Source organism: Gorilla gorilla, chromosome X (genome assembly GCF_029281585.2).
Source record: "Gorilla gorilla gorilla isolate KB3781 chromosome X, NHGRI_mGorGor1-v2.1_pri, whole genome shotgun sequence".
NCBI classification, from domain to species: Eukaryota; Metazoa; Chordata; class Mammalia; order Primates; family Hominidae; genus Gorilla; species Gorilla gorilla.
Window position 1 is genome coordinate 56,837,987 of NC_073247.2, and position 9,918 is coordinate 56,847,904.

General features: G+C 45.4%; 1 pseudogene; it reads right to left on the reverse strand.

Moving 5' to 3' along the window:
* Positions 1 to 3,605: 3,605 nt before the first annotated feature.
* LOC101153024 (glyceraldehyde-3-phosphate dehydrogenase-like) lies at positions 3,606 to 4,438 on the reverse strand (annotated as a pseudogene).
* Between the last annotated feature and the right edge of the window lie 5,480 nt (positions 4,439 to 9,918).

Sequence of the window (9,918 nt, forward strand, 5' to 3'; positions counted from 1 at the left end):
GCATTTTACAGGTTCTAGAAGTCCTAACATGAAAAAACATTTGTACACAATGTTTCCCAAGTTTTCACAATTACAGAACTCTTACATCATACTTGCTAATAAGCCAGAGAACCAATGTTTTGTGGAACACGTTTTGTGAAATGCTACACTTAGGCAGGCATGGTAAATAAATTTCAAAATATTTGCCAACTCTGATTGGTAGAGATAGTCTAGAACATACCGTTGAGAATGATTTTAAGAACTTGTCTGACCTCAGCTGGAAAGAGTACAATTATTGACAAACAATAGCGGCCATGGATGTGGAAGAATATAACGGCAGCACGAGGGCAATGGGTTTATCAGTCTTAATCCAGCTCATTTAGCTTCATTTTCTCCAGCAAAAGATTTCACTAGGTCAGAATCATTGACTCAAGAACTCCTTCATCAGGAACCCCACTTGGGAAACATGACTCTTCATTCATTATAGTTTGCTCATGCTCATTGAGTGTTCACTGAGTAGATGGAGCTCTCAGGAGGGTGAGTAGGTTGTTTCTGTTGATGGGACTGCTCTCAAAGGTGCCACACAAAAGAAATTCCGGAATTTTCCTCCAAGCTCAGTGCACAGGAGGATGCTCCATGCCTGAGGGCCTCCATGATTGCAGACTTGGCTCTCAGGAGGGTGAGTAGGTTGTTTCTATTGATGGGACTGCTCTCAAAAGTGCCACACAAAAGAAATCCTGGAATTTTCCTCCAAGCTCAGTGCACAGGAGGATGCTCCATGCCTGCGGGCCTCCATGACTGCAGACTTGGCCTCTGAGGCCAGTGGCATTTGGGCAGAATCTACGAAGTTCTCCCAACTCATCTGAAGCAAACTTTGTCTCATGATTTAGGAATGTTTTAAGCTTCTCCACTGTGACACTGGGAGATTTTCTGTCTGAGATATGGGTCTGCAAGTGCATGTATATGCACATGCACAAGTACATACATGTACAAGTGTATACAAGTGTCTTAGTTCATTTTGTGCTTCTATAACAGAATATCACAAAATGGTAATGTATAACAAACAGAAATTTATTTTGCATACAGTTCTCAAGTTTGGGAAGTCCAAGATGAAGGGGCCACATCTGGTGAGGGCCTTCTTGCTGCATAACATGAGAGAAGGCATCATATGGGTGAGAAAGAGAGGAAAGGGAGTCAAACTCATCTTTTTATCAGGAAACTATTCCCAAGATAATAGCAGTAATCCATTCATGAGGGCAAAGCTCTCATGACCTAATTATCTCTTAAAGATCCCACCTTTAAGAGATAATTAGGTCATGAGAGCTTTGCCCTCATGAATGGACACTGCTGCATTAGGGATTAAGTTTCCAACACATGAACTTTGGGAGACACATTCAAACCATAGCATTCCACACCTGGCCCCCAAAATTCATGTCCTTCTCACAGGCAAAATACATTCATTCCATCTCAATAGCCCAAAAGATTTTAACTTGTTTCAGCATCAACTCAAAAGTCAAAAGTCCAGTCTCATCTAAATCAGATATGGGTAACACTCAAGGTATGATCCATCCTGAGGCAAATTTTCCTCCAGCCATGAGCTCGTGAAATGAAATAAACACGTTATCTACTTCCAGAATACAACAGTAGGACAGGCATAAGATAGACATTCTCATTCCAAAAGCGAGAAAGAGGCAAAAAATAAAGGGGTAACTGATCCCCAATAAGTCCAAAACCCAAGAAGGAAAGTAATATTGAAACTTAAGAAGACAGAATAATCTCCTTTGATTCCATGCCCTACATCCTGGGCACACTAGGGTGGGGGTTTGACCCCTAAGGCCTCGGGCAGTGCTGCCCCTATGGCTTTGCTGGGCTCAGACCACCCAGGAGCTCTCACTGGTTGAAGTCTCATGCCTGCAGCTTTCCCAGGCTGGAGTTGCATGCTGCTAGCCTTACAGTTCTGTAGTCTCAGGAGATGCCCCACTCCAATGACTCCACTAAGTAATACCCTAGGAGGACTCTGTGGTGGCTCTACTTCTGTGACAAGTCTGCTGGGGCTACCAAGCTGCCCATTACATCCTTGAAATCTGACATGGCCCTATAGCTTTTACATTCTGAATGCCTGCAGAATTAGCTTCTTGTGGACGCCAGCAAGATTTACAGCTTCTACCTTCTGAAGCGGTAGGATGAGCCCTACCTGGGCCTTCTTGAGCCATGGCCAGGTGGCTGAGGAGCACTGTGCAGAACTCAGGGGGCAGAGTCCCAAGTTGGCACAGGGCAGTGAATGCTGAGGTCCTGCAGGGAACTCTCTGGAAACCCTGCTTTCAAAATCCTAGCTTGCCTTTAAGATTTCTGAAATCCCTTTGGGGTCATTCTCCCCAATACACTGATGAACAGAACTTTCTATCCATATTAATCTCTTTAGCAAACAGTGGCTTGGCCACACCCTTAGTATTCTCTCTCAAGCATCCTTTTTTATTCTTTACATGCCAGACTGGAAGTTTTACAAATCTTTCCATTCTGCTTCCCATTTAATTATAAATTCTGCCTTGAAATCATTTGTTTTCTCTGATTTTACTGTGAACAGCCGAAAGAAGCCATGCAGAATGTTGAACGCTTTACTGCATAGATATTTCTTCTGCCAGATATCCTAGTTCATCACTCTTAGGTTCTGCCTTCCACAAAGTCTTAGGACATGAACACAAATTCCACCAAAGTCTTCGCAAATGTATAGCAAGGATGGCCTTTACTCCAGTTTCCAATACCTTGTCCCTCAGTTCTGTCAGACCTCATCAGAATGGCTTTTACTGTCTGTATTTCTACCAACATTGTGATCACAACTGATATAGTTTGGATGTTGTCCCCTATAAGTCACATGTTCAATTGTAATCCCTAATGTTGGAGGTGGGGCCTGGTGGGAGGTCACTGAATCATGGGGCTGGATTTCTCATGAATGGTTTAGCATCATCCCCTTGGTGCTGTCCTTGTGATAGTGAGTTCTCACAAGATCTGGTTGTTTAAAAGTGTGTGGCATCTTCCCCTTCTCTGTTTCTTGCTCCTGTTCTTACCATATGACATGGCTGCTCCCATTTTGCTTTCCACCATCAGTAAAAGCTCCCTGAGACCTCCCCAGAAGCCAAGCAGATGCTGGCACCATGTTTGTGCGGCCTGCAGAACTGTGAGCCAATTAAACCTCTTTTCTTTATAAATTACCCAACCTCACGTATTTCTTTTCTTTTCTTCTTTTTTTTTCTTTGGCTGAGCACAGGGGACTTTACTGATGGTACACGACAAGGTGGGGCTCCCTAGGTCCCTCCCTCTTCAAGTGGTCTGCATGGAAACTGTGAGGAGGGGAGTGTGGTGGGGGACTGAGTGTGGCAGGAACTCCCCAGCAGTGAGGGTCTCTCTCTTCCTCTTGTGCTCTCGCTGGAGTTGGTGGTCCAGGAGTCCCACTCCTTGGAGGCCATGTGGGCCATGAGGTCCACCACCCTGTTGCTGTAGCCAAATTCATTGTCATACCAGGAAATGAGCTTGACAAAGTGGTCGTTGAGGGCAATGCCAGCCCCAGCATTGAAGGTGGAGGAGGGGGTGTCACTGTTGAAATCGGAGGAGACCACCTGGTGCTCAGTTTAGCCCAGGATGCCCTTGAGGGGGGCCTTCAATGCCTGCTTCACCACCTTCTTGATGTCGTCATATTTGATAGGGTTTTCCAGACAGCAGGTTAGGTCCACCACTGACATGTTGGCAGTGGGGACATGCAAGGCCATGCCAGTGAGCTTCCCGTTCAGCTCAGGGATGACCTTTCCCACAGCCTTGGCAGCGTCAGTAGAGGCAGGAATGATGTTCTGGAGAGCCCCATGGCCGTCACGCCACAGTTTCCCAGAGGGGCCATCCACAGTCTTCTGGGTGGCAGTGATGGCGTGGACTGTGGTCATGAGTCCTTCCACGATACCAAAGTTGTCATGGATGACCTTGGCCAGGGGCGCTAAGTAGTTGGTGGTGCAGGAGGCATTGCTGACGATCTTGAGGTTCTTGTCATACTTCTCATGGTTCATGCCCATCACAAACATGGGGGCATCAGCAGAGGGGGGCAGAGATGATGACCCTTTTGGCTCCCCCCTGCAAGTGAACCCCAGCCTTCTCCATGGTGGTGAAGACGCCAGTGGACTCCACGACATACTCAGCGCCAGCATCACCCCACTTGATTTTAGAGGGATCTTGCTCCTGAAAGATGGTGATGGGATTTCCATTTGATGACAAATTTCCCGTTCTCAGCCTTGACGGTGCCATGGAATTTGCCATGGGTGGAATCATACTGGAACATGTAGACCATGTAGTTGAGGTCAATGAAGGGGTCATTGATGGCAACAATATCCACTTTAACAGAGTTAAACGCAACCCTGCTGACCAGGCGCCTAATACGACCAAATCCGTTGACTCTGACCTTCACCTTCCCCATGGTGTCTCATGGATGCGGCTGGCAATGCAAGAGAAGATGTGGTTGTCTGTCGAACAGGAGGAGCAGAGAGCCAGGAATTTCTTTACAGCAATGCAAGAATGATGTAATAAAATGTCCACTTAACTAATCTCTAAGAAGATTTAGGCTTTTGCTACAGCTCTTGTCTTCTTCTGAGACCTCACAAGAAATGACCTTTATGCTCCATTTACGGCAATCTAGGCTTTTTCTAGTCTGCTCTTCAAAATTCTTCCAGCCTCTAACCATTACCCAATTTCAAAGGTGCTTCCACATTTTCAGGTATTTGTTATAACAATTGCCCCACTTCTCAGTACCAATTTTCTGTCTTAGTTCATTCTATGCTGCCATAACAGAATACCACAGACTAGGTAATTTTTAGTTAACAGAATTTATTTGGGTCATGGTTCTGGAGTCTGGGAAGTCCAAGACTGAAGGGCCACATCACATCTGATGAAGGCCTTCTTGCTGTATCATAACATAGCAGAAGGCATCACAGAGGAGAGACAGAGCAAGAGAGGGGGACAAACTCATCCTTTATAAGAACTCCACTCCCACAATAACGAACCCCATCCCACATTAATCCTACTCGCCTCTTAAACTTAAAGGCCCCACCTAAACAATGTTCCACTGTGGATTAACTTTCCAACACATGAATTCTGGGGGACACATTTAAACCAGTGGAACAAGAATACTGGGGAATATAAACTAGGACTAACTTTATACCCAGGGAGTTTAGGGCCTGGAAAAGAAAATTTCATGACACAAGCCACTGTTGCTTGCCTCAGCAGCTGACGCCTCAGTTTGCAGCGACACTAGAGGGTTCTGCAGTCTTCTACTTCAGTTTGGAAGGAAGAAAAGGGAGACAAATCTTTCAACTTTAATGTGAATTTCAAAGATGCACCAGGTATTGTCTATTGACACTCCACAATATTCCCACTCTTATTCCCTTCCCTGGATTTCAGAGACTGGAGGCCTTGAGACAATATTTCTCAGACTCCCTTGCGAATGCAATCTCTGAAGAAAATTTGGAAGACAGAAGGGAGCTAGAAGCCATACTTTTCCTCTAGCAGGAAGAGTAGATGTGAGTTTTCACAGCACCCTGTTAAACTCCTTTCTAAGCTAATCATCCTGGGGCCAATGGGATACTCATGCTATCAGCAATGGCTTTCTGCAATTTTCTGACCTCTGAGTGGCAGAAACAATTTCCTGACCATGGTGATCCTGAAAGCTAGTTGTAAACCCTGAGCTATGCTCGTCCACGTTCTTTCTTACTTCCAGGAATGATGATGACCAGAGTGCCTTGGAAGCCATTTTGAAGAGGGCAGAGATGATAACAGGCTGGGTATACATGAAGGGGCACTGCCTGTCAATATGGAATACCCATGGTTGATTCTTGTGTGAGCAAGAAAGAGACTGTATCTGAGCCATTAAATTTTGGGTCTAATCAGTAGTTTGGCCTAACCATAATACTACAAAAGTTGTAGTATGCATCTAGTTACTGGTAGTTCCTGGAGTTTGTGGGCAGGCAACTGGGCTTACAAATGGTATCTGAGCATCTGAGAGGTTGCTGTAGTTACATTTTCCCCAGGATGGTAGCTGCATGGGCAAGCAGATTTCTGAAGGGAACCATTTTGACCTTTCTCCTAGGCGCAGTATAGTTGGATCCTCCCGGGCAGCTAAATCATGTGTTCAGTACAGCATGGTGGGCAAGAAGATCTGGAATGAGGATCACCTTGTTTTTTTCCTGCAAAGTCATGAATAATGTGATATTGAACAATGCCCATTCCTTTACTACTGTTCTCCCCAGAAACCCTCATGCAACAGAGGAAGGAACATGGAACGGAGGAAAGGAACACTGGCTGAGAAGTCAAGTGGAATGGGTCCTAGTTCCAGTCTGTTAATAACTCCCTGAAGAGTCTTTTCCCTCCTTGGGCCTCAGACTCTTCACCCCAGAAGAGAATTGTTAAGGGGTCTCAGAAGTGAGACTCAGAGAACACACCTGCTGTGTCTTTGTGTGTGTGTGTGTGTGTGTGTGTGTGTGTGTAGGTAGATATGTGTTTAAGGAAATTCTCCTGCTTGGAAGCCACAGCTGCTAAACCAGGGGGTTGCTCAAATCTTCTTTTGACTGAAAGCATAGTCTGAGGTCCGGCAGTAATAGCATCACCTGGGAGCTTGTTAGAAATGCAGAATTTCAGGCCCTTTACAGAAGTATTGAATCAGAATCCCCAATTTAACAAGATCCTTAAGGGGATACCAATGTGCATTCAAGTCTGAGATGCACTGCTCCAGAGGACCTGGGATAAGACAAATGTCAGCCTGAAAAAAGAATGGGATTTGAAGTCAGGAGACCTAGGTGTTAGCTTTAATTCTGGAACTCACTGGCTGTCCAAATTGAGCAAGTCATGTAATCACCCTGATCCTTTTTTTGTAAATGGGGTGCTCTAGTAACTACAGAATGGTGTCAAGATCAGTGGTGTATGTTCTGGAGCCAAACTGTCTAACCTTAAATCTTGAGTTCATTTATCAGCTATGAAGCTTTTGGTGAGTTGCTTGATATCTGTGGGCTTCAGTCTCTTTATCTGTAAGATAGGGTATCATAATAATGACAGACATTGAGAATTTTAAAACGGGCCAGGTGCGGTGGTTCATGCCTGTAATCCTAGCACTTTGGGAGACTGAGGCGGGCTGATCACCTGAGATCAGGAGTTCAAGACCAGCTGGCCAACATGGCGAAACCCTGTCCCTACTAAAAATACAAAAATTAGCTGGGTATGGTGGCACGCGCCTGTAATCCCAGCTACTTGGGAGGCTGAGGCAGGACAATCGCTTGAATCCAGGAGGTGGAGGTTGCAGTGAGCCAAGATCACACCACCGCACTTCAGCCTGGGTGACAGAGCGAGACTCTGTCTAAAAAAAAAAAAAAAGATTTTAAAATGAAGTAATTAATGTAAATCACATAGCACAAGGCCTGGCATCATCTAAATTCACTGCACATCTTATTATACTCTGACTTCCTGTACCATCTTTCAGGAACAGAAAGAGACCTCTAAAATAGAGCCACCTGGAGGCTAGCTGAAGACTCCCACCTTTGGTGTTTATCATAGTATACATACTTCTCAACAATGGGCACAGTTGCTCAAAGACTGGAGCTCTAACCTCTGAACCACCAGACAGGCATGAGATTGGCTTCATGGTATTATCTTAGGCCATCAACCAGTTCCCTTGCATGTATTCCCCATTTCTTTGTTGTCTATTCCAGTTACACTCAAGTCTAGATACTCCCTTCCCTGTGAAAATCCACAGGGCAGCCATATACAGAGCAGTGCCATCCAGGTAGGAGATGACCACTTGTAACTGGCTTTCCTTTCCCTACAGGAACTCGCACAGTTCAAAGAGTGGAATGTCATCAAGGCATTGCCTGATGGGCCTGTCACCACACTCACTGGAGGGAAAGGATCTAGAAAGAGGCAGGTTCCAGGGATCATTAGCAACATACCAAACCACAGCAAGAAACCAAGCATGACTCAGCTCCTGCCCACTGCAATTACTCAGGACCTCTGCCCTTCAGATGTGGAAAAAGCCCAGCAGTGCCTTGCAGTAACTGCTGCTAAGGTCTGGAACTTCCTGACAAATAACCTTGCAAGTCTTTTGCTACAGGGAGGCTCAAACTGGATTTCAGAAGGCCCACCCCACCAGGATAACTGAAACAAATTATGGACTGGGTATCAATGCAAATAATATTGTAGCATCAGGAATAAAATAAATTTCAATTCAATAAGAGGCCTAACTTATGCATTTAAAAATGTCTGCAGGTGGATACAAGTGGTGATCCTGGGCAAAGTTGGTGCCAGGCACAGGCACAACGGTGCAAGGAAATGGCAAAAGGGAAGCCCACAGTATGGAAAAGTCCAAAAGGGGCACCAGCATGTTCCATAGTGTGGGAGAGAGGAAAATGAAAACACCATTTACCAGATGCCTGCCAAGGGCTATTCCTGGGCCTGCAGCTCTAGAGATGTTCCTCTGAACAAAACAGGAGCCATCTAGGACAGGTGGTGCTTGGCTATGGCAAAGAGGAGGGAACTTAAGCCCAACGGGTCAGTAAATGATGGATTTGAGCCTTCTCTTCTAATGGATTAGTAGATCCCAACAGTCAATACGGTGGGGGGTTGGAAAAACCTTCCTGTGTTTCATGATACCCGAATGCCAATGTCATGAATGGCAAATGCTAGCATCCCAATAATGGTGTGCCCTTCATGAAACCCCATCCAAAGATTCAGCCCCTTCTCCTAATGTTCAAGCACCTGTTCCTGCAGAATCAGGATATGAAGAGAGGCTGGCAAAGGCCACAAACCAGGTACTTCTGCAGCTTGCGGACGGGTGGAGGTTGGGGAGGTTTCTATGCTGTCCACACTACACTGTCACACTAACTCTATTAACCCTTTCCTACCTAGAGATAATGATATGAGAAAAGAAGGTTATCAGTTCACCTTTCCTCTAGAAGTAAATAGGGTGGTATCTCTGAACCTGGCCATCGTTACAGATGCAAATAAAATAGAGTGGGCAATAATGCAGTGTATGCACATATGCCTAAGACAAAACGGGCTGGCACAAATAAGGAAAGGGGCTTCATTTCTGAAAATACCAGCTCCACTTAACACTGGATATTCTCCTGCCTACGGAAATCCACAGGGGCAGTTACAGAGAGTGCTGCATGTTTCATAGTGTTGGGAGAGGACAGTGAAAACTAACATTTACCAGGTGCCTGCCACGGGCTATTCCTGGGCTTCAGGCTCTAAAGATGTTCCTTTGAACAATAACAGCAGCCATCTAGGATAGGTGGTCCTCAGCTATGGGAGAAAGGGGGGGAATGAGACCCAAGAAGCTAGCAAGTGGTGGATTCCAGTCTTCTCTTCCAATGGATTAGTAGACACCAATGGCCGAGGCAGGGTGTTTCTTAATTTTTGAATACTAACATCATGAATAGCAAATGCTGGCATGGCAATAAGAGCGTGCCCTGCATCTGGTCACATCTAAAATATCAGTCCCTTCTCTTTCTGAAGAAATACCTGTTCCTGCAGAATCTCCATATCCTGAAATGGAGAGATGCTGGTCAGGGCCACAGACCACGTGCTTCTGCAGTTTGCAGTTTCTCTATTGTCCTCAGGATACTGTCATACTATTAGCCCTTTCCTGCCTCGTGATAGTGATGCCTGAAAAGAATGTTATCAGTTCACCTCTCCTCTAAAAATAAATAGGTTGGTTTCTCTAAACCTGGCCATCAGCAACACATACACATGAAATTCTGAATGAGCAATAATTCACTGCTCACATGCCCAAAGGAAAACAGGTTCTTTTCCTAGGACTTGTACAGGAGGCTTAGACAGGGTAACTTCCCAGGGGATGGCTGTACTGAGTTTGCAAATTTGGGCTGAGACTCATTCAAACTACCTGGGGAATGCAAGTTA